This window comes from Anas platyrhynchos, chromosome 13, assembly GCF_047663525.1.
Source record: "Anas platyrhynchos isolate ZD024472 breed Pekin duck chromosome 13, IASCAAS_PekinDuck_T2T, whole genome shotgun sequence".
NCBI lineage: Eukaryota > Metazoa > Chordata > Aves > Anseriformes > Anatidae > Anas > Anas platyrhynchos.
The window spans coordinates 12,878,201-12,902,534 of NC_092599.1; the positions used below are offsets into that span (position 1 = coordinate 12,878,201).

Sequence of the window (24,334 nt, forward strand, 5' to 3'; positions counted from 1 at the left end):
ACCGTGACAGCTTCACAGAACAGAATAGAATGGCCTGGGTTGAAAAGGACTCTAAAGATCCTCTAGTTTCAACCCCCCTGCCCCATGCAGGGTTGCCAACCACCAGAGCAGGCTGCCCAGAGCCTCATCCAGCCTGGCCCTGAGTGCCTCCAGGGATGGGGCATCCACAACCTCCCTGGGCAACCTGTGCCAGTGCCTCAACGCCCCCTGAGTGCTGAGTGAAAAACTTCCTCCTAAGATATTAAGTTAGATATAACCTAAATCTCTTGTCTTAGTTTAAAACCATTCCCCCTCGTCCTGTCAGTATCAACACATGCAAACAGGCGTTCCCCCTCCTGTTCATATGTTTCAAGTACTGGAAGGCCACAATGAGGTCTTCCCAGAGCCTTCTCCAAGCTAAACAAGCCCAGTTCCCTCAACCTTTCTGTACAGGAGAGGTGGTCCAGCCCCCTGATCATCTTAGTGACACTCCTCTGGACCTGTGCACTTGGCCTTGTTGAACCTCGTTAGGTTCTCATGGGCCCACTTCTCCAACCTGTCCAGGTCCCTTTGGGTGGCATCCCTTCCCTCTTGTATCAACTGCACCACTCAGCTTGGTGTCATCTGCAAACTCGCTGAGGGTGCACTCGACTCCGTCGTCTATGTCACTGATCAAGATGTTGAAGAGCACCGGTCCTAAGACTGGCCCCTGAGGGACACCACTTGTGGTTTTTGTTTGTTTCTGTTGTTGTTCTGGAATACAAAATTTATTTAAAGCTTATAAATGACTTCAATTCTGCAAATTCTGTTTCAAAACACAAACCATACACAGATATTTTCCATAACATTTGGGATAAAGATCGTTGATATCAGATCTCCCCAGATACACCATTTCAGCTGAGAAGCATCAAGCGATCACACACAGATTTTTACCCTCTCCTCCAAAATACAACAGGCTCACATCTGCCTTGCTGTGTATTAATGCATTAATGCAACCCCAACATTTAGTGCAGGGTGAAAGGGCCAGAAATAGAACCAGCAATTAAACCATCAGCTCTCTTCCCAGCCCAACATTGTTCTCTGCACACGTGCCAACTGCTGGGCTGTGCTACTATTGCCTGCAAGTGTCACGAAAAGCTCCAAGTGTTTGGAAATCCCTCCACACGGGCAGCAGGCCATCCTGCAGGAACTTCCTGCAGCACTGGCACGGAGCCTGGAACAGCTTTATGTAACTTCTTAACCAGGTCATGTAAGACCTGACCACCACACCGGGCATCCAAAGCAGCTGGTAGGGCAACAGAGCAGTGGTTGCATGATCCATCACTTTCTGAAAAACCTGATTGCTCACCCAGGTTGTGGCTGAGGGAGCGCAGGCTCTCCTGGAAGGCGGCCACAAAGCCCTTCTCGCATCCCTCCAGCATCTCCTTGTTCCACACGCCAACCTTCAGGCAGTCAAAGACCCTTTTCATGCTGGAGCACAGCGCCTGGATGGTGGCAATGGCCTGGGAGGCCTCTAGGTTCACCCTGGGGCTCAGCACCCCATGTGCCATCTTATCCTGGACCCAGCTGGCCTCCCTCCACTCCACAGCATGGCGAGGTTGTGGTTAAAAGACACGAAGAAAGCAAGACCATGGCTTGGCTGCTGGGGAGAGCTCCCACTGTGGCTTTTGCAACCCCCGCTGATCCCAGGAGAGCTTCCATGCCAGCGGTGTGCGTGTTAAGAGCTTTCATGGCGATGTTTTCCAACCGGCCGGAAAACAGTCACGCATCCAGCCCGAGCCAGTGACCTTTCTTCTGTGCTGAGGCAGAAGTCGCTGTCACTCTGATTAACTCTGCTAATTCTGCAGAACAAAAGGCAAGGAAACCTTCACACTCGGCTCTCCTGACCCATGCTGCTGAGCTGATCAAAGGGCAGAGCTGCCGGAGCCTTGCTTTGACGGGGAGCTGCTCCGCCACGCACAGGAGAACGCCGTGGTTATCACAGAGCAGAGATGAGATGGCTTTCCCAGGACAGAGCCCACGGTAGAGCTGAATTTTAGAAGGGCTCTGCCTGTAGCAACAGGCATGGCGATGGTTTTGGCTCGCTATTCAAAGGACTTCAGCTCAGCAGCCAGTCTGACCCAACACGTTCAAGTCCTTTTGAAAAACCTGCCTATTTGTCACAGAGCCTAAGTGGAAGCTGAGCTCCTTTGAAAATCCAGCCCTAATTTAATAGGACACGCTTGACTCAGACTCTTCCCAGACAGACAAGCCTACTGCATGTGGCTGATCTAATCTCGTGCCATAAATACACCGTCCTGCCAGCGCTGCGAGTAGCGGTGTCATTGAGCAGCTGCTACACAGCAGCACTGAGCCGCTCCGAGATGGATTGGAGGGTGGGTTTCTGAGCAGGATGCGACACCTCCTGCACCTCCTGCTTTTTTTTTTTTTTTTTTTTTTAAGCCAGTATCTCACAAGTAGGGGTTTCAGCAGGGCTGCCGTGGGAGCCAGCCCCTTCCCCTCGGTATCAGTGCCAGGCTGGCTGCTGGACTGACAGGACCACAGCCAGAGCCAGGATCAGTCCGTGCTCACAGCCCAGGGGAAGCGCCACGGCACAAGCCTGGAGATTTCAAACCCGAGTCATTCCCCTGGCGTTGAAACACATCCCCACATTGTGCTCTGAGCCTGAAGGCCTCCTGCAACATGCCTGAACTCGCTGGTGCTGGCAGACGGCTTTGAGGTCTGCTGGAAGAGACCTGCACTGCCATAACGCTGGGTGATGATGGCAGGGGAGAAGCTGCTCCGTGCTGTCAATTTTCTCCAGAGGTTGCCCGTGGGCTTCAGATCATTTGGCTTTTGCTGCGTGCCCAGCGTGCCGGCACCGACACGAGTAGCTTTACAGCCAAAAAGGGATCTGGGGCCAGATGCTGCTGCGGTGCAGTCCCGAGTGGCTCCAGCTCCAGCTCTTCCCAGCACAGAAGTGCCCCAGGCCTGGTGTGCCAGCTTGGGGACACCACCACGGACCCAATGTGCCCCTGTGCTCTGCCTGCAGCCTTCCACATCGCTGAGCACCGTGCTAGTCCTTGGAGCTGCTGCTTGTGCTGTGCTGCACTCGAGTTCAGAAGACCTTGGGTGAGCGCTTGCTGGCTTCTCCTGGGAAATGCCTGTGCTGGTAACGCCGCGCGTATCCCGAGCAGTGTCCTTGCTTTCTAAACAGTGGCTTTTCACTCACGATTAAAAGGAATTTGCAGCGGTGGGGAGAGAAGGCTGATAAAAGGTTTGCTGAAAGGCTGGAACTGTTTGAAGTGCGTTTCACATCTACATTCGCTTGGCCTCCACACACGGTTTTATTCTTGTTCCTTCTCTTCTAATGAGGAGGTAACAGGACAGGGGGAGGTTGACCAAGGACACCCAGGTTACAGAGACACTCTTCATCTTCTCATGTTTCTACCTGGAGACGCTGAAGCTTTTTTTCTGACTGATTGCTTGAGTGGGCCATATCCATCTGTCCAGGGAGGACGAAGCTCTGCAAGACGTGACTCTCTTCAGTGTGTGCATCCCTTACAGACAAGGCATCATTTTATTCCTCTAGAGGATGGTAAGCACAGAATTGCACATTAATGCTGCCACCCTGATCAGTATTTCCTTTGCTTTCAGAAGACCCCATGCACAAGGCAGCCTAAATTTGGGCTGCGCTGGTCAGGGGTTGCAAAGATTTGTTCATTAGCAGGTGCATCCGAGGATACAGAGCACCACTTACCTGCCAGGCACCGCTGTGTCTCTGGGTTGTTGCAGCCTGCCAGGAGCAGTGGCTTTGCAGGTGGGGACCTGGGGCTGTACCTGCCCTGGATGGGACACCGGCGTCACTTGAGCCTGCCTTGGGAAAGGAAGAAGCCAGGAGTGGGACTGTGGTTGCAGTGATTCCACCAGGAGAGCCGTGCTGGGGCCAACTCCTCGCCATCCTGGCTCCAGGGTGCAACGTGCCTAAGGAGACAAGTCACAGAGTGCAAGGACACCGCGAGCTGCTTGGTCGTGATGCTCCCAGTCCCTGCCCTTTTCACCTGAAAAAAAAAATCTCTTCTACGCCAGCCTCTGGGCCAACAGCTCCCTGCTCTCATCCCCGTGCGGGAGGCATGGGGACAGCTGTCAGAAAAAAAGCACGGGCAAGGGCGAGAGCAAAGCTGGGGCATACGTGTACAGGGTGGGCTTGCTCTCCAAAGTGGGCTGCTCGTAGCCAAACAGTGCTAATGGCCGGGAGAAGTAACTGTGTTATTAACAGCGCAAGCTTTTGGCAGTAAATTAAAAATCTTGGCTGCTGCCCTTGGCTCTGCTCTTGCCTCTTAGGAGACATTAATATCACAGCTCCCCAGCATTCCCATTATCACTTCATTAAGGATCCAATAATGATAAATGTGGATGGTTTTATTTTGCGCAGGGCCTGATTAATGGCTAATATTTCACTAGGTGTTAATGGGGCCCTTCCTTTATGAAGTGATCGGAAGGGGTCTGCCTTTAATCTCCTCCACAAGCTGGGTAATTTCCACTATTTTCGCTAATGTGACAGATTTAATGCAAACCTTTAAAGAGCAGTGGCGGCCTCTTGAGAAACTTTGAGGAGCGCTGCATTTGGGGCAGCCCTCACTGCTGCAGCCGTTCCCCAGCTTCTTCCTCCTCCTCCTCCTCCTCCTCCTTTCCCTCCACCTCCTGCATCCTCGGTGATGAAGCACAACCACGTCAGAAAGCCACTGGCAACCCCGGGAACCCCGGGTGCAGGATGGAGCTCAGGCTGGCTTCGGTGGCTCCTCCGAGGCTGTCTCCAAGGCGCACGGGCTGCTCTCCGCTGCAGGACCCCAGCGTATTGCACGGCTTCAATCCCTATATGAGGCAGGATGTATAATCACATAGGAATAAAAAGCCATACAAGACGGTGAGGTGCTCCACGCCGGCAGGGCTCCAGGCCGTTCCCTCTGCAGCTGGTGGCTGGGATCAACCCAGGGAGCCCCCCGGGCCCTGTCGCGGGGAGGCGGAGGAGCCCTGTGTTAAACAAAAGAGAGGTGGCATTTCGGTCAGGCAGGGGACAGCAGCTGGAGGGGGAGTCCTGCAGGGCACTGGTGCTTGCTCCCAGCTCTCCCACCTAGCAGGGGCCCCATCCCTGCATGACTGCCCCCTTGGAGCTGGTTCAAGCATCACCGTTTTGTCCCAGAGCCTCACCATCCTGCGTCTGCTTGTACCACCACCATCCCCGGGCTTTTTCAGCTCCAAGCATCCCCCCAAATTGCAAACGCGCGGTGGGGAGAAGGGGTCTCACGTGCAACCAGCCCCCTCCAAGCAGAGCATCCCTGCCCATCCCTCTGCTGTCTCGCCGGGGAGAAGATGAGCGAGCAATTTCCAGTCCCACGGGCGGAGCGAGCCGTTCCAGGGAGCTGTCAGCGCCCGGCGCACGCTACTGTCAGAGCGCAAATCCCCTGGCAGCCCATTAGGAGCAGCTCCAGGCTGCCTGCAGGAGCTCTTGACAGGAGGCCAGACACCGGCGCGAACAAACACAGCTTCTCCACTAAGAAGGTGGACGTGGGTGGAATGAAACCAGGGATCACTTCCCCCGGTCGCGGCCGTTTGATGGATGCTGAAGGAGTGGCCGCTGCGGGCAGGACCAGAGCGAGCCCTGGGGGCACCGCGGTGCAGGCTCCCCGGGACCGTGGAAACCCATCCAGGCAAGGCTGGGGAGAAGCACTGAGGCCAAACGGGGGCAGCAGAAAGGATTTGCCTCTCCTTTCTTCCTGCCTCTTTTCTCACATCCCGGCATCGATTTGGGCAGCTGCAGGAGGGGAGAGCTGGGGCTAAAAGCACGGGGTGGCAGCAGAAGAGAGCGGGCGGCGAGCACAGCCTTGTGCAAGGTGGCCCTGACGTACTGGGGAGGGCAAAGCTCCTTTTAGCCAGAAAAGCAAACGAACCCTCAGCTTCCCAAACCTCTTTTGCTTCTCCTGGCTGATGACACTGCCCTGGCACTGCTGTGCAAAGCACCGGGATGCATCAATAATCAAAAGCACCCCCAAAAACCTTCCTCCATCCCAGCGCTGGGGTCTGTCCCAAGGCCAGGAGCAACTCAGCGGGTCGGGTGCCGCAGCAGCCAGTCCAACCATGCACACGTGGTGGGTGCTGCTGGGCCCCTGCTCGCTGCTTCTACGCCTCCGAACAAAGTCAGCAAGGCAGGGGCTGTTGTGTGATGAATTGTAAGGAGAGATGCAGGCGTGAATCACCGTACCCAGGTTGGGTAAGAACACCGATGGTGCTGTGTTTGGGAGTAATTACTCTCCACGAGCATGTGAATCATTAGGTATAATTGCCCTAATAAATAAAAGTGAGATAACTTCAGTCTCTAGCCTGATCTGTAAGAGCAGCGCAAAGTTACTGTCAGGGCGAGCCTGATAAAAGAAAACCAGGAGGAGAGGGAAAACAGAAAGAGCTGAGCTTCCAAACCGGGTACACCATGAAACTGTCCTGTACCCACTGCAGCAGCACCAAACGGGGCCTGCCTGGTGCCCGCTGGGGGTCAGCAGCAGGGGATTTTCTGGCCCTGGATCAGGTTTGGCTGGGCCAGAGCCATCCCACCAGTGTCAGCACCCACCGAGGTCTGGAGCTGGGGCACAACTTCTCCAGGCAGAAGTTTTCCCCACTGCAAAAACGCCATCGAATCGTAGAATCGCTCAGGTTGGAGAAGACCTCTAAGGTCACCTGGTCCAACCTTTAACCCAGTGCTGAAGTCCCCACTGCGCCGCACTCCTGAGTTCTGCACCTGCACGTTTCTGGAACACCTCCAGGGGTGGTGACAACTGAGTTAAAAAGGCCTGTGTTTGGGGGTGGGAGCGGGGTTACTCAAACAAAACCGTTTCACTTCTCCCCTGGGGAACGCTGGAACGAAAAAGAAAAACCCTCCCCACTCTAAGATGACATTTTGAAACGAAGCAGGAATTTTCTTCTCCACTTAAAATGTCATCACAGACTTTTGCTTAAAAAAAGAAGCCTTCTCAGAGTGACATTTTAAGGGGAAATGTTGACTTAAAACCAGAAAGAAACCCCCCCAAACCACGCAATGAAACATTTTAAGCTGCAATGAGCCTACTTGCAGGGAAATCAATATTTTTGCAGAAAAAAAAAAATAATAAAATATTTCAAGGAAATACAGATCCTTGGCGGATTGAATTTCCCATGGGACAAAACCAGCCTCGCTCTGCCCAGCCCTGAGGAAGCAACACTTCTCTGCGTTCAGCCCACAAGGAGAAGGAGCAGCAGCAGCATCTCCCTTCCCAGGCAAGCATTTTTTCCCCAAATTCCTGCCTGGCAGAGGGAGACAACCTGGTGCCCGCGTCTCACCGATCGCACAGATCCTGCTGTCATCAAGCAGGGTCTGGCTGCATCCCCAGCCCTGCCCAACCCAGCTCCAGCTCTGCCCAGAGATGCTCCAGGAGACCCAAATGGATCGAGCAGAGCCACGCCGTGCCGCCCCTTCTGCTGGGGGAGGCCCGGCCAGCAGCAATCCGTGCTTCGGCTCTCCCCGTGCCGCAGTTATCGCTGCCTGGCTCGTGGTTTTTTAATAACCTGTAAGATGAGAAGCCCGCCCTGGGGAGCGGAGGGATTATTGTCAAATATCACCTCCCATTTGCTGGGCTTCGAGGGGCTTTAGCCACGTAGAAAGGCGTGGGATTAGCCGGCAGCGGGGGGAGATGGACCCAAATCGCCAGGCTGGGGCTGACTGGGGGGCGCAGCGAAAGCTCAGAGACAGCAAGGATCCTCCCAAGGAGAGTGCTGGGTGGAGAGGGCTGCAGAATCCTAATTAGATTTTCAAAATTAATGAATTGGCACCAAAACAAACAGAACAGAAAGAGCGGCTGGTGCGGCTCCTGCCGCCACCTCCCGGGACCAGGGGAGCGAGTACGAAGGGGCTCGGTAACACAGGGTGGTAACAGACGGGGACATGGGGACCCCAGGGGACACGAGCCACCCTGCCAGGGAGAGGAGTCCCACGGGCTGCACAGAAATGTAAGATCACAGCCACAATGGGGAGGACACGAAGCCTTCGGGACCCTGGCAGCCCCATGGTGCCCACCCAGGGGAGTGGGGACATTGCCTCCACCCAGTTTGCACCAGGACACCACAGAGGCCAGTTGCAGCGCCCATCCTGCTGGCTTGGACACCTAAAAGCCGCTAGCTGGAGACATGAGGCATCCTAATAACCTCTCACAGCAAACATCCGTGCCCCCGGCTGTATTTCACAGCTCCGGGGCAGCCAGCAGCCAGGCCAGCTGCAAGAGGGCACGAAGCATCTCCCGAGGGACCGCAGGGACAAGGCCAGGCTGGGCTCGAAACACAGCTCTGCCATCTCCCTATTCATCGGGGCCCCACATCCCACGGGGACGCCCTGCAATATTAATTAGTACTATTATTTATTAAATGCTGTTGGTCTCCCCGGGCCCCAGGGAGGGCAGGTGACTGACAGCTCTTTTCTTCTCTCTGGGGCTAAGGGCTGCTGAGGGGGAGGGCAAAGGCAGCTTTAGGGTGGATGGCTCATCCTCCTGAAGAGGCCAAGGCTCATGGAGGTGCTGGCTGGGCTGTTCCTGGCTCTCCTTGCTCAGCCCATCCTCAGCTGCTGTTTAAACAGGGCCCCAGACCCTGTTGGAAAAAGGTCCCGTCTGTGCCACCACCTGATGTCCGCGCTGGGAGCCTGGGGTGCTGGCAGCCCGCAGGACACCCTATGAACCTGGCACCGTGGCTCAGCGCCCTTCCAGATGTCCCCCCAGTGCCTTGGGAGCACCCCCTGATGTACCAGAGAGTCTGGTGGCTTGCACGACCCAGATGCAGCCCCATAGCTGGTAGGAGGCATCCCGAAGCACAAAAGCCCTGGTCTGGTAGGGACCATAGGGGGTGATGCCCTACTGAATCCCCTCTGAGCTCAGCATAATGCAGAAAATAAGCAGCGAGGGCATTTTTGCCCCAAAGCATGGGCTCCTTGAACCCATCTCACCTGCCTTTCCTGCAGCCTGGAGAGATGCACGGGGCTGATCCCTGCTCACTGAGACCCGCCTGCAGGACCCGACCCTGCAGCCTCCGTCCCAACCCTCCCCCGGCTGCTTTAACCTCCCAGAAACCCTCCTGGCAAGGCAGGAATCGCCGTGCGCTGTGTACAGCCACCAGAAGTTGATTAAGCCCTAATTAATTGCATTAAGGTCAGCCAATGTACTCTGCTAAGGAAGAAAGCCAATAATTAAACTCCACGTGGGGCATGCCTCTGCCATCAGCCCCGCGGACCGCAGGAACAGAGCCGGGCTCGGCAGGGGCACGGCCAGCGCCGCTCGCCGTCACGTGGCGGTGGGAACGGGGAAATAATTAAGTGCCACGCATAAAACTATCAGCGCTTCACCGGCCTCTTGACGAAACCCACCCTGCGGCCCCGCTGCTGCCAGCGGCCGAGCACCAAAGGGATGGACGGAGGACGCGCGGACGGACGGACAGAGGACGCAAGCAACGTGCAGGTGACGGCCACCCTGGGTTGTCCACCTTCCTGGAGGCCTCGAGCCCAGCAAAAGCTTTTTTTTTTTAAGGCTTTTCTTTGCTCCCAGCTGAAAAAAAAAATAAAGGCCAAAGTAATCTGCCTGCCTGTCCCTCTTTGTCTCAGGGATAATAGCAGCCAGTGCTGCGTGCAGCCCCCCAGGGCTTTGCAGATTGCAGCTCTCGGAGATGTGTGGACAAAACCAAGAGGTGCCGGAGCAGGATGGTGGAGACACCACAAGGTCACCGTGCCCTGCCCAGTTGTCCCCTCCCTCCGGTGCTGGACCAGGCGATGGGACCAGGCAGGAAATGGGGACCCAGTGGGTGCTGGGCCACGCAGCCAGGTCTGGGATTTCCAGCTCCAGGGCCTGACCCTCGGCTGAGGGCAGAGCTATGAATATTTCAGGGAGGTCTTAGCTTGAAAATTTACACTCCGCTGCTTCTGATAATTACCCTTCTGATCCGGTGGGGAAATGGAGACAAAACCCTGTAACCCAGCGCAGTAACCACGACAGTCGGAGCTGTCACTCTCATCCTTACAGTGACTTGTTTGCAAACCACCTACAGACCCAAAATTACCGGCTGGAGACACGCATGAATCATTTCATATGATTCTGCAGCTGAACCTTGAATAATTCGAAGGGTCAAAACAGGGAAGAAAAAAATCACAGAAACCATTCCCTCATTTCCCGTTAGTTTCATCTGATGGGTGCTGTTTTGGCCCCGACAACTGAGATCTACGCAGGAATTTCTCCCAACTAATCACGCCTCAGATAGCAGGAAAACAAAACAAATAAAAAAAGGAGGTGGGGAGGAAACTCTCCTGCCTCCCTCTGCGTTGGAGAGGTGGCTGCCCCACGGTGATGGAGAGGGCAGAGGCTGGGTGCTTCGTGTCATGGAGCAGACCCAAGGAAGACGATGGATACTTCTGCATCCCTCCCTTTGCCTCATCTCCTCCTTCCCTGTCACACGCTGGCAGCCAAATCCCCAAATGTCCCCGCCAGCACATGGCCTCAGCGTGGTGAGGTCAAGATTTGGTGAGGGGCTCCATCTCCCACCCGTCCCCAACTCATTGCTCCTCCAGACACAGCTGACACCGGAGCTGCTGGCTTGTCCCCTGCGCCTGCCAGCCCACCAAAACCTCCAACAACACAGGGGGATGCTCAGAGCCCCCCACAAGCCAGCGCCCGAGGTGCCAGCCCCCACCTGTGACCACGGGGCTCAAGGTGGCAGTGAGAACGTGCCAGGGTGGCTGGGCTGAGCTGGCCTGGTGCTGCTGGTGTGCTTGCAGCAAACCGAGGATTTTTGCAGCTCAGCTCGCAGAGTTGCACTGAACGAGTACCAAGACACGCTGCGGGGTGGCCATCCCCTCCTGCTGTGCTGCGGTCACCCCAGCACCATGCAGCAGGGTTTTGGTGGGGTCAGGTGTGCTCTACCCTGTGTTTTTTTTTTGGGGGTAGGTTGAGACCATCAGGCTCCCACAGCCACAATGGAAGCCTTGAAAAAAAAAAACTTCCTGGGAAGAGACATCGGTGTGCGTGCTCTGCAGACGTAGGCACAAACCCCCACGTGCCTCGCCAGGCCCCCCCATGTCCCCACGGAGCACCACGGCCACCCAGCACTACCTCGTGCTGTGCCTTTTGGAGCCAGCCCCGAGACAGAGAAGAAAGCAGAGGGAGCAGAGCAGGGATGGAAACAGCAGACAATGAAACCGCAGCGACCCTGAGCTCCCCCAGCAGCTCGGTGTCCGTGCTTGTGTCTTCCATAAACGTTTTGGGATGACCGTGCCAAGCCTGGTGTCACCGCATCCCCTGAGGGACCCCCGGCGCTGGCAGCCCCATCCCGCTGCCATTCACAGCATCCTGTTGAAACCCTAGCACCAGGACTGGAGATAACGCCGAAACTCCTCCTGGGGATAAACAAGGGGCCAGATTCTGCTGTTGGCATCCGGCGGCTGACACCTGAGATGATGACCCGAAACCGAGCACCTCCCCAAGAGCCGGCCGAGGCCACAAAGCAGCCCCTGTGCAGGGACGCAGGCGGCGGCGGCACCGGGCCAGCTCCGTCCTTTTTCACCCGGGGATGCGCTAATCCCACTGAAAGCCAAGGTGGCTTTAGGAAACGGGATCCCCTCCGAGGGACACATCGAAGATGCACAGAAATGGGCAACAAATAAAAGACTGACTCCCTCCCCGTTCCAGCCAGGCAGACAAAGGCAAACCTGGGCACACACGAAAGGCAACGCTTGCCCCAAGCCCTGCGGGGCCACCAGCGCTGGGAGGAGCGACCCCACACACAGCCCTGGTGGGGACACGGTGCTGGGGGAGCAGCCCAGCCCCAGGAAGCTGTGGTGTGGAGCTACCTGTGCAGTGTCTGTGCCGTGCAGCCCCAAACTGCGGGGACCCCAGCATCGCTTTTTTCCCCGCTGTCCCTAGGAGGTGACCGGGATTTATCGGGGCGAGTGGCAGCTGTCCCCAGCACCGGGCACTGAGGCTGCCTCCCGTGCCAGCCCGGGCAGCATCGCTCTCCAGAGGCTCTGCCAGGGCCAACTTTACAAGGGAAGCTTTTTTTTTTTTTTTTTTTTTTCCAGCTGAAACAAAGACGAAGGCTCGAGCAAGCGGGAGCACGGATGAGAAAACAGGCGGCGGGGTGGGGGGGGGGGGGAGAGGTGGAAGAAAAAAAAAAAAAAAAAAAGAGAGAGAAAAAAACACAACAACCCACAGATCCTGAGACAGGAGAGAAAGGAAAAAAAGAAACCGGAGGCTGCAGAGGTAGACGCGGAGATGGGAGGGAAGAGAAGGCGGCCGGGAGCGGGGCGGCCAGCGCCTGGGTGTCACCTATGGCACATCCTCGGGTGCCACCGGCCGCTGCCATGGCCCCTGGAAGGCTGCGGGGGGGTCCCGAGCCCCACAGGGAGCTCATGGTGGGGACAGGGAGAAGGGGGCGCAGGGAGGAAGAAGCCGGGATGCGGGGGGCTGGCGGTGTCACCGCGCACCGTGTCGCCGACAAGGGAGCGACCCCTGGGGATGGGGGGCACGCCCGAGCCCCCAGGGCCCTGCCCGGTCCCCCCCCCCCCCGCTCGCCGCCGGGCTCCGGGCGCCCCCAGCCCCCCCCAACCGCGTCCCACCGGGACCCCGAGACGTCGCTGTCACCCGGCGGTGTCCCGGGAGCTCCGCTTGTGCCTCCGGGCTGGAGACCCGGAGCCGTTTCTCCCCGACCCCCCCCCCCCCAGCACCGCCAAGGCCGGGGAAGAAGCCGCAGACCCCCCCGGGATGCTGCGGGGAAGGCGGCCGCAGGGAGACGGGGACCGGGGGGGGCACCCCACAGACCCCCGAGCAGGCAGCGCTCAACCCGGTGGCGGGGCCGAGCCTAGGGGAAGGGGTGTGTGTGTGGGGGGGGGCTGACCCCCGATCCCGGCCTCTGGGGACCCCCAGCAGCCCCCCCCCGGCGGCTGAGCGCAGCGCGGACCTGCCCGGGGCTTCTTTGGGGGCTCCCCCCGGGCACGGGCAGGAGCCGCTCCCGCTCCCCTCCTTCATCCCGCACCCCCCCGGGCCGAACCGAGCCGGGCTGGGCCGCACCCTCAGAGCCTCCCCCCCCCCTCCCCAGCTCCAGCTGCCGCAGAGGAGCCCCCACCGGTCCCGGTGCCGGTGCCGGTCCCGGCCCTACCTGCGCGGCGCCTCCGCCGGCCCCCGTCTGCCGCCGCCGCCACCGAGCCGCGCTGCCGCGGGGGTGGGCGGGGAGGGGAGGGGACGAGGAAAAAGGGGGGGGGGGGGGAGGACGAGCGCCCCCTCCCCGCCCCCGGCCCGGCCCCGCGCCCCCCGGCCCGCCCCGCTCCGGGCACCCCCCCGCTGCTCCCGCACCCACGGGAGACCCCACGGGGCGCCCACGCGTGTCCCCCCCCCCCTCTCGCCCCGGCCACTTCGTCTTCTCCCTGAGGATCTGGGCTGGGTATTTCTAGGGGAGGGGGCTCAGGGGGGTCCGAGGCTTCCCCTTTGCTCGTGTTGGTCCCAAAAAGAGCGTGGAGGGGGCGGCTGGGCTCGGAGAGGGGCTTCGGTCGCTTGCCAACAGCCGGGGGTAAATGTGGGGTGAAAGCCCAAGGGGCTCAGCCTGAGCATCCCCCCCCTCCAAGCCTGGGGTCCCAGCGCTAACGAAGCTGTTAATGAACGAGCAGGCCAGAGGCACCTGTTAGCACGAAGGGCCCGGCTTGGCATCACCGAAATATGCCCACTCCTGAAGGCAAACGGCGTTTTCGTGCCACGACGGGTGTTTAACGCAGGCAGATCCTTCCCACCCTGCACACCCCGAGCGCAGCCTCTCGAAGGAAGAAGCACCAGATTAGCTGGGTTTCCCAGAAGAAAAGCCCGAAAAGGGGCAACCAGCTGGGCACAGAGGGGACTCGGCCGCTGTGCTGCACGGCTCCTTACAAAGGGCTCAGCTCTGCCCCTATGAAGAGGGATTTTCAGGCTGATGCGGCAACAAAGGCACTTAAGCTGGCCAGGTAAGAGGCTTTCGAGGTTAGCTGCCCATTCCCATAGCACAGGCTTTTTTTTTTTTTTTTTTTTTTTTTTTCTCCCCTCTTTTTTAAGGGGAATTATTTTTTTGTAATCCGTGTTGCTGCCGGCTGGGCGCTGGAGCAGAAGTAAGCAGGTAACCGGTGCTTTCATCCCCGAGCCGGCTTCCCACCACGGCCGGGCTCCAGACGCAGGCTGGGAACACCAAAGGCAGCCGGAGTGGCACGAGGCTCACGGCAGCTGGGAATTGCTTTTTTTTTTCTTTCTTTCTTTCTTTTTTTGGGCAAGCGCTGGCAGCAGGGAGCTCCCTGGGGATTAGCAGCTTGCACCCCAAACGCCTGCTGCATGGGCGAGTTCCCTGCCGAAGGCTGGAGCCGTCTGGCCCCGATGGGGACACTTGAAGCCAAGTGCAGCAGGGTGGCAACTCCATCCTTTCGCCCCCACTGGAAGCACCCCTGGGTGGCTCGGGGTGCTGGCACCCAACAGGACACGGCGCTGGGGGGCTGCAGGAGGGTGCTGACAAGATTTGGAGCCCCAATTCGTGTGCTTGGCAGCCCCCCGCATCCAGCAGTCTCCCCTTGCCTGGGGGAGATGAGGGGGACGCAACTTGGCCCCCAGCAGGGCTCATCCTCCTCCTACAGCCCGTGGAAGGTCCCCGGGCAGAGGGGAGGTGAGGGAGAATTCCTCTTCCTCTCTCCTCCTCCCTGCTTGGCCGGCATCCGCTGCTGCACCGAGATTAAAACAATCCCACCGTTATTTGTTTCATATTTAATAACCAATTGAGCAGCAGATCTCCCAGCAAGCCCCTGCTATCAATCAAACCCGCACAAAGTCCCCCTCCGAGCCCCTGTTTCCAAGAAGAAAGAAAACAAAATTGGACTAATTTATTATTCATTTGTTCATTAAGCCCGCATTAACCAGATATATTATCAAGGAAAACAGGATTTTGATCGGCCAACTCTCTGCTCATGAATATCCATCAGGAGTGGGGCAGTGCGGGGCCGGGCCGGCACCAGTTCCTCCGTGGGGATCATCCCTTGCTCCCAGGTGGGGACGAGCAGGGCCCAGATGCTGTCCAAGCAGGAGGGCAAAACGCTGGGATGCTGAGCAACTTGCCCAGCTCTAAGCCGCCAGTGAGGCACAGTGGTGGCAAGTGCCCACGTGGCCACCAGGAGCCACGTCCTGGCCCCACGGGTGCCAGCCTCGAGGATCGGGCACCCGTGGTGCCAGCGGCGCAGGCAGCACACCCAGCCGGACCTGGATCTGCACATATGGTGCGGCTGCACCAAAAAATAGGTTGGTTTAAAAAATGCATCACTTTGAAGTTATGTAAATGCAAAGCAGCGGCAAGCAGAGCACGCTGGCAAAAAGGTTCCCTCTTTTTTTTTTTTCCCTTTTTTTTTTTTTTTTTTTTCCTCCTCTCTCTCTCCTCTTTGCCAGCTTCCTCCGGTTAAAATTGGGTTGCAATTCATTAATAAAGGAACAGTTGTATTGAATAAGCTCCCATGCTTAAATCAGGACAGAGAGGCGTAATTAACCCAGCTCCGGTCTGATGTGATGGGAGAGGAAAATGCGCCTCTGTTTTGGGCCCTTCTCTTAAAAGCCCGGCGCGTTCTCCCGGCCTCCTGGGAACTGAATCGAGCTTCTTATTTAAAAATGAAGCTTGCAGCCTGGCGGAGCAGGTTCATGTATATATATAAAAGCTGTCACGATGATATTTTATTCATACCCCTCTCCCCTTCCCTCTGCTTGGAAAATCCAGGAGCAGCCAGCAGGCAGCATGGAGAGAGAGAAAGCAAGAATCCCCTTTTAAAAATAAATTACACATGCAAGTCACATTAGTTGGAGCCACAGGATGAGCCAGATTCGCAAGGCGGGCAGGCGAGCGGCACCGCTGGCGCTCAGCATTTGTGCCAGCCCCAACTGGGCTCTGCAGTCTCCTCTCGTCCCCTGCTTGAGGCCAGGGGACGCGGCAGCTGGGGTGGCCACCACGTCCCCATCCCCTCCCCGAGGATTACAACGGAGCAGGACCGGAGCTGCGTTGAGCTGAGACCTCCCTGGGAGACATCCGCTGGTGCAGGGGGAATAAACAGCCAGGAGGGTCCCTGGGTGTGGGGTGGGGAGGGGGCTGCCCCTTCGTCGCTGCTTTTGGGGGTGGCTTTGCCACCTGTCCCTGCTGCGGCTCTTCTTGGCGAGCGCGATGCCGTCCAGCCACCGCCGGGATGCTCAGCATCGGCGCGACGCTGTGCATGTTGATGCGGCATCCCTGCGGCTCGCCGGAGCCCTGCCCGTCTGTCTGTGCCCCCCTTCCTCTACCGCCGCTTCCTCACCTGTTTTTAAAACCTGAAAGGCAAAATTAAAAGGCAAAGCGCGTTTTGGTCGCGGCAGGGAAAAGCTGCCCACGAGGACTGTGCCGCTCCCCGGGCAGGCTCTGACCCCTTGGCTGCATCCTGCCCCTCGCTGCCTTTCCACATACTCCCCGAAGCGGTGTTTAGCTCATTATTTACTTAATTAACCTATCAGAATAATGAACGTGGCTCTGTTTGACCCCAAGATCAGGATGGGACCGTCCACAGCTGCAGCAGCATCACCACTGCCCCGTGGCGGAGCCGTGATGGCCCTGGTGGCACTGGGAGCAGCACGGGGCTGAGCGCCTGGGGGACGTGGCACACCCGTGCCACGCAGGAGCACCCACCTGATGGGGATGTGCACCCCTGGACGGGGATGAGCAGGAGCTGCCCTGCACAGAGAACACTCCAGGCGTGAATTACAAGGAGAAAACCTTCCAGAAATTCACTCTCCTTTTTAATTCCCCGTGATCATTGAGCATCCCAGCGTGCCCTACACCTTCAAGCGCACACAGTGCTGGCCAGCCACCTCCTGCCTGTCCTTTGTCACCCCACATCACCACCCCAGCCACCGGGGACCTCCTTGGACACCTTCCCCGTGCTGCCCCTACATCCTGCACCCCTTCCCCACAGGGATTCAGCGGCTGCAAAAAAAAAAAAAAAAGGTTGTTTGTTTCTTTTGGGGGAAGACTGTTCTCCATGCGCTCCTTGTATTTAGTGATTATTATGAGTTGTTTTGCTGTCAGTGAAAGCCTGCAATTATGTGCTTGCTCTCTTTTTTCCTGCCTGTCACCGCTTTTCCCCATAAATGCCTTGCCCACCATTTCAGCGCTTTGCACTGCGACGTGGGGCTGCACCAGCTTGGTGCTGGTCTGGCGCACGCTAAGCAATGACCCAGCTTTTTCCTCAACAAAAAGGCTACAAAAGTGGGAGAATCAAATACATTTATGATCAAGAAAGAAAAATCCTAAAAACTTCCATCTGAAAAGGCAGGTTAACGTGGTGACCTTGCTGGGGCCAGCTCCACAAAGCTGGCTTTCACCTTTGGTCCGTGAGCACTTCTGTGGTGGGAAAAAAAAAAACAAACAAAAAATATTGTTTTCATTAAAATCCTTGGGCTAAATCTCCCCATTTTGAGATGAGCTGCCATTTGGTCAAAAAAAAAAATATAAAAAAAAAAGGCAGCTGATTGCTAAAACCACACTTAACGCATTGCCTCTGCCTAGGACTTTGTGCCACCCATGTGGGATGTCCCCAGACAGAGCTGGTGTCCCTGCAGGACGTGGGGACAACGCAGATGGAGCAGCCCTGGCTCTGCCAGACCTCGCTTTCCTCCTCTCCCTGGAGAGCCCCCCCGCATTCAGAGCCTGGCTGCAGCCCCCCTCCCCGTCTCTGGCTGCTCATCCAGCGCGGCTAATTTTAACCAGAGCTGCCCTTCCCCTGACATCCGTCTCCCTGTGGCATTGAAATTAAACGTAGGCTGTAATTTGGCATTTGAGAAGCGAAAGGGATGGTGGCCCTAAGGGAAAAGCTAACAGCTTGGCTGTTTGTGTTAAATAGCTGTCTGCAAGCTTCAAACCGCGGCGTGCACGGGAGCCGGCCGCCGGGCGGGCTGCCAGGAGCTGTGCTGCTTCCCCAGCCCGCCTGCCTCGCAGCAGGGTGCTGGGCAGGGGTCCGGACCCTGCATCTGCTTTTCTGCACCTTCCACAGCTTCTGCTCCCAGCCCTGGAGAGGGCTGGCTGTGGGGATGGAGCTTCAAGGCAGGAGCCCCCGTGGGGAGCTCCGAAACCCAGTACGGGGCAGCGCAGCCCGGCAGGGATGGCCCCATTGCACCTTGCATGGTGCACAGGGGTAGCCCAGCAGGTACACCTCTGGTCCCTGTTCACTTTGTGGGGACAGCCCTACAGGGTCATCCCCCATCGCACATCACCCACGTATTTTGTGCTGGCTGGGGAGGGACAAGCCTGGGGACACCGCACGCAGGCACCCTGGGTGGCACCGGCCCTCGTGCCAAGCCCGGGCCAGCAGCAGGTGGCCGTGAAGGCTGAGCTGCAGCACAAAAACAAAGCCAGGGCAGGGACAAGCTGCCACCAAGGGATCAGCTTCCACCATCCCATACAGGTCCCCGCTCCCGACACCAGCAGCCCCACGTGCAAATAATGCTGCTTGCGACAGGAGGCAGGAGCTTGGCAGCTCCAGCCCCGGCTCTCCCCTCAATAAAACTTTTGCTTTGGTCAAACAAAATGTTTTCCTTGGCCTGCAACAAAAAGATAATCCTAATTTCAATCTTTTTTTTAATCAAATAGATGTTGTTAATAAAAGGCAGACTTCGAAATAGTCCTTTCCATGCCTGCTTTGGGGCTAGTTTGCTTTAAACCAGTGAGATTTGCCAAGCCAGTGTGAATTTGCCTGGGTTTGCACTCCTCCCAGCCCTTTGTACCACTCGGCTCCATCCTCCCCTTTGTTTAGCATTTTAATTATTTTAATTACCTTGTTTGCCAGCTTATCGCGGCGCTCAAACCCATCTGCGTGCGCACACGCAGACACCCAGACTTTTATCTGCAGCCCTCTGCCAGTGCTATTTGCATTTTTTGCTCCGGCGTTTGGTGGAGGAAAGGAGAAATTAGCATTTTTTCCCCTCACCAACAATACCTCGTCTTGCAGGGTCGCTTTATTCTTCCCAGAAGAATGGGGCTAATTTATCTTTCTCCCCCCCCCCCCCCCCCATATCCATTTCAAATGAGGGATTAGAAAATAAACACAAAGCCCGGCCTGGGGGATGCTGCGCCCTGCCGTGGGGTTTTCCCTCCAGGGGATGCCGGAGGAGAGCGTGGTCCCAGCACCGGGAGCACCCAGCAGGGCTCCACGCACGAGGTGTCTTTGGAAACATCCTCATCAGCTCCGCTCCACACGCAGCCCCGTGCCCTGCTTTCTCTCGCTGCGGCAAAATCCAAATGCAATAAAATAATAAAATAACAGGTATGGCTCGGGGAGCGGCTGGAAGCAGCACCGGGAGGTCTGCGCCTCTTGGTGGCTTTGGCTCTGAGCTCTGTTGGCTGCAGGAAGCCTCCGGCTCTTGGTGTTCCCTCATCCTCAAGGACAGCCAGGTGATGGTGCCACCTGCTGAAAAGCCACCTTGGCCCAGTAAAGCCCCGAGGACAAATATCCGGGTGCCCAAGGCACTGATGCCACTGACATCGTGGCACTTGGAGCTTGCCATCTGGGCTCAGTCACCCAGAGGGCATGGGGGTGGAATGACAGGGTGGGACGGAGCGCCCCAGGGACAGGACCCTTGTCCCCATGTCCCCAGGAACATGAGTGTCCCCCTGCCAGCCCTCCCTGCTCGACACCATCACCTCCACCTGGGCACGCTGTCACACACATGGCACACGTCAACGGGTGTGCTCCTGATCCATGCCATTGCGGGGAGCATTGGGAATTCAATTCCAGATAAGGACAAATCCCCCCAAAGCCACCTTTTAATGAGCCCAACCTGGGCTTCTCCTGCTGCTAGTGAAATCCTTTAACACCCAGATAAGGCAAGTTTCATCATCTAAGCCACCTAGACCCACTAAATGGACACGGAGGTGTCCATCAGGCAGGCAGGGAAGTGCTGCCTCTCCCAGGTACAGCCCAGTCCTCCAAGCTGTGAGCAGCAAGAGTTGGAAGAGGAAGGAGTTGGAAATAAAACCCCTTTTAAAGGAGCATTGACACAGGGACACCATCCCACCAAACAGAGAGCAGGAGCGTTCCTCCCTGGGCGCAAAGCCAGCTTGTCCTCAGCTGGCACTGGGAATGCTACGAGAGCTCCGGGGGCAACAGGGCTCCGAGCCCCAAAATGGGAGCACTCAAAGTGCTGGGACCAACAGGGACAAGAAGTACAACATCCCCATGTTCCCCAGGGCTGACTATCCACCAGGAGTAACCTTTGCCAGATCCTAAGGAGCACAAAACCCCAGCCAAGCCCTACATCGCCATTTCCATCCCTTCCACGCCCTCCTCTTCCTCCCTGCACCCCATATTCAGCCTCAGCAGGGAGGCTGGGGAAGCCGTGGTCCCTGCCACCCCCCCCGTGCCAGGCTGGTGCTCGCTGGGCACCCCGCACGCGGCAGCCCCGCGCACCAGGAGCGGGATGGATGATGTAGCACCCTGCCAGAACGGAGGAAACCAGGCAAAGCCTCTCCATCCATCAGGGCCCCCACTTTCTGCCAAGCACATTAGGGGATAATTAAGTAAAAATAGGCCTTCCGACCAGTGTAGCTCATTAAGGGCTAATTAAGTTAATTAGTGCCAGGTGTGGATTGCAGCGCTTGTGTGCGTGGCTGTTGTTTGCTGTAATTGCATTTGCTCAGCAGCTTCCTCTGCCAGGCTGGAGTGCGGCCAGCAGGGAAGGTGTTGGGTGCCCACGAGCTAACGAGCACCTACCAGCAGCACCCAAAGGTGGCCAATTAACCCTCCCCTCCCCTCCCCGCAGCCCCCAGCGTAGGTCTCCCACCCCAAAACCAAGGCACGGCTGGGGGGCAGCCCTGTTGGTGCGGTTCCACCTGCAGGGAGGGATGAGGACACTTTTCACGTCACCAGAAGCAGTGGACAGCAGGTCACCGGGATCTGTGGAGGCATTTGAAGGGAGATATGGGCAGGGAAGAAGCAGTGGAGACAGCTGAGCTCGTGTTGGTGCCAGCAAAAGAAAGAGGGAAGGCAGGAGGAGGGGGAAGGAGGGAGAGAAGAAAGCAGGAGCCGGCGAGAAGAGGCTCTGATCACTGCTCCCAGCACCAGGGAGCAATTAGAGCTGCTCCGCCTGTGCCCGCAGAGATGCTGCAGGGATGAAGATGTGACAAAGAGCAGGCAATTTTTTCGCGGAGGTCATCCTTGCTAATGAACGGAGAGCATCCCTTGCCACACGCTCCCGCTCCTTCCAGTGTCTGGGCGCTTTCTGTCCTCCCCCAGGCGCAGCAGCCCCCACTCAGCCCTGAGCCTGCAGAGAGGCAGGACTCAGAAATAACCCCGTGAAATATGGCCCGGGAGGGGATGCTCGGGCATCTGCTTTTGGCAGTGTGCCCCGGCCCCACCGTGAATTGGTGCCAGCGAGGCAGGAGCTGTGCAGAGCCCATCCCTAACCCAATGCTGAGCATCACAGCGTCCCCCCAGGGACTGTCTGTGTGTTCAGGCCGGTGCAAAGTCCCCGCTGCCTCCACTGCCCTGCCAAGCAGGGAGGGGAAAAGCGGGCTGGAGGGGAGGCAGGTCAGGAGCATCCCCGCAGCTACCTCGCTGTGCAGAGATAATTGCCTGCGGGTGACAGCTGAGGTCAGGCAGCAGTGGTCTGTCCCCATTTCCAGCCTCCCCACAGCCCTCCCCAGCACTGGGGTGGAAACAGGGCAGGAGCAGCCCCGAGGAGCCCTGCACAGGGAGGATGCGGAGCGGGGCGCACCCAAGGTGGTGGGGCCTAGGGTGGGTGCACCCCTGGGCTCAGCAGCAGGGCAGGTGCCTGGGCAGGGGCTCCCTGGGTGAAAAGCCTGGTCTGGCTAGTGCAGAGGTGCCAGAGCAGGTGCTGGCATGGGAAACAGGGCATTTTGCAAAGCTCCATGCACCTCCAAATCCTTCCCTTGTTTGACCCCAGCATACCCATTTTATAGGAGGGTTGGGAAAAGATAACAGGGAAAGCAGACAGCGTGCTGACTGAACAGGGCGTCTTTGCTCTAAAGTGCAAGCTAAAGCTACTGAGCATCAACAGGGCCAACAAAACCCTCTTCATTACTGGGGTTGAGCTATAATTTCCCTGATATCCCCAAATGTGCATTCCCTCTAGGCACACGGGGCCCGGGCATCCATGCTCTGCACCCCCCTGCCTTCAGCCCACCTGCAGCCTCATCAAATGACCCGACACAGTGGTTTGTACCCCTGGTGATGGATGCAGAGCGTTGGAGGAGGAGGTGGGTAAAAAGCTGCAACCCCTGGAGCTTCTGGAGAGCCCCCAGAAGCAGGGGTAGGGCAGGCGAGGGAGCCAGCAGCTTGCGCTGAGCATCTTCGACCGTGGAGCCTGGTGCAGATGCTGGCAGGATTGTTGCAGCTGCTATCTGGGCTCCCTGTCTCGTCCCTCTCCCCTTCTCCTTTTGCATAATGGATAGGCTGTGAGTAATGGGAAATGGCAGGCCAGCCGCGTTCACTGGCAGCCCCTTAATGAAGAATATGGAAATCTCATCAGTCCAATCAGGCCAGCAAATGAAACCGCTTTCCCCCGCCGATGTGAGCAGAAGGCTAACGACCCGCGCTTGCCGGCTCCATCCCTCTCCCAGGAAGCCCCCCCTCTGCCTTCCCCTTCCCCTGGTGACAAGCGAGCTGTGAACTTAATCTTTATTGCAAGCAGAGCCCCATCTCTTTTCCTTGCTGCCCTTTTGCAGAGCTTGTGCCACTTCCCGAGCCTTCGTCCTGCTCTTTCGCTTTCCTCCCATGGTGAGCTTTTGCCGAGCTCCATGGGCTGTCTTCCTCTGCAGGCACACCTGCAATGAGCTGCAGCAGAGGGAAGACACCGTTTGCTCCCTCGTCCATCACTGGCACCATTTGCTGGAGACATGGCTTTTGTCTCCTCCTCACCATAAGGGCTTCTGCGCTCTCCTGGTGCTGAGCAACCTGGAAATGCCTCCAGATCCCATCCTGTGGCTTTTGCAGTCGCTCTGGGCTTCCAGGCTGCTGTCTCCGTGCAGGCAGTTGCATACACAGAACTGTGAAATGCTGTCCTTCAACATGCCCACCGTGCAGGTCTGCAAAAGGCTCTCCTTCAATGTGCCCATCGTGGTGCTTCTCTATCTTGGGTGGAAGTTTACCTGGGGATACCTGGCCCTATTAGTAGTGGGATGTGAGCCATAGCCGGTACCGGGATCTCAGTTCATCCCAGGATGTGCAGAAGGATGTGGCTTTGGATAAGGACCTGAGACATCCAGGCTCAGCTCTGCCTCAAACTCCTTGTGCAGACCATTGCCCCAAAATTCACACCAAGACTTCACAGCTGGACTTTCTGGGTCCAAAACAGGGGTGTCTACAATGCACCTTGCACAAGCAGGTCCTCACCTCCATGGCAGTATCTTCACTCTGGTGCAGTGCTTCGGGTAGGGGAGTGCCCACAGGCCAGCAGCTCTGTGCCTGCTCCATGGGCAAAGGCAGGAGCTGGCAGAAGAACAGCCTCGTGCTGGTTTAGGGGAATGTTTAATTGCTGGCTTTCACAGCCAGTGCAGAGCTCCTAAACTGATGATGTGCTTCAGCTGTGAACTTGCCCAGAAGCACTGAGGTGGGTAAGTGTTTTAATAAAATTCACCCAGGGCATTTATCTCCACATAAATATATACATAGCGTACGCTCTTTGTACAGCAGAGGATGCTAGCTCGAGGCTGGAGGAAACCATTTGTTTCCGTGAGTTATAAGATCGTATCTGCAAACACCCCTAACAAGCAAAGATCAGCGCGGCGGCGGAGCTGGAGCCGGTCCCCAGCACAAGCTGTTTGCATACAGCAGTAATGATGCAAACGGGCTGCTGTTCAACATGCTGATCAACATAAAACCGTCGAAATTAAAGGCTGAGGAGACACAGGAGCACGGCCATAAACATTTATTGCAGCTCTCTGTGTATCATCAGCTGCTGATTTTGAGGCAATGGAAGAGTGCAGCTGAAATAATGGGGTTTATCAGAGGCTGTGATGAACTGTTCTTGATGGATGGTCGTAGAAGTGAAGCGACGTGTCATCTCCAGCACAAGGCTGTTCTTAAAATAAAGTGAGAAGGGAGGATTTGTTGCCTTTATTAACACTAATCTCTTATGATTTTGGAGTCCACGCAAGCAGTCAGGACCAGGCTGCTGCTGAATGAGAAAGCCAGCTTGAAGATGATGTGCTGGAATATCCCAGGGGAATGGAAATAAAAGTTGTGGTCTCTAAATTCCAAGTGTGTCATCTGCTGGAAAGTTGACACCACTTCTGCTTCGTC

At 57.1% G+C, this 24,334-nt stretch overlaps 1 long non-coding RNA gene across 1 annotated transcript; it reads right to left on the reverse strand.

Annotated features, from left to right (window-relative positions):
* Window positions 1-949: 949 nt before the first annotated feature.
* On the reverse strand, window positions 950-4,868 carry LOC110354140 (uncharacterized). The gene is made up of 3 exons (XR_002405710.4): window positions 4,536-4,868; window positions 3,719-3,942; window positions 950-3,546 (listed from the first exon to the last, which is right to left on the reverse strand). It is a non-coding gene; the product is annotated as an uncharacterized lncRNA (long non-coding RNA).
* Between the last annotated feature and the right edge of the window lie 19,466 nt (window positions 4,869-24,334).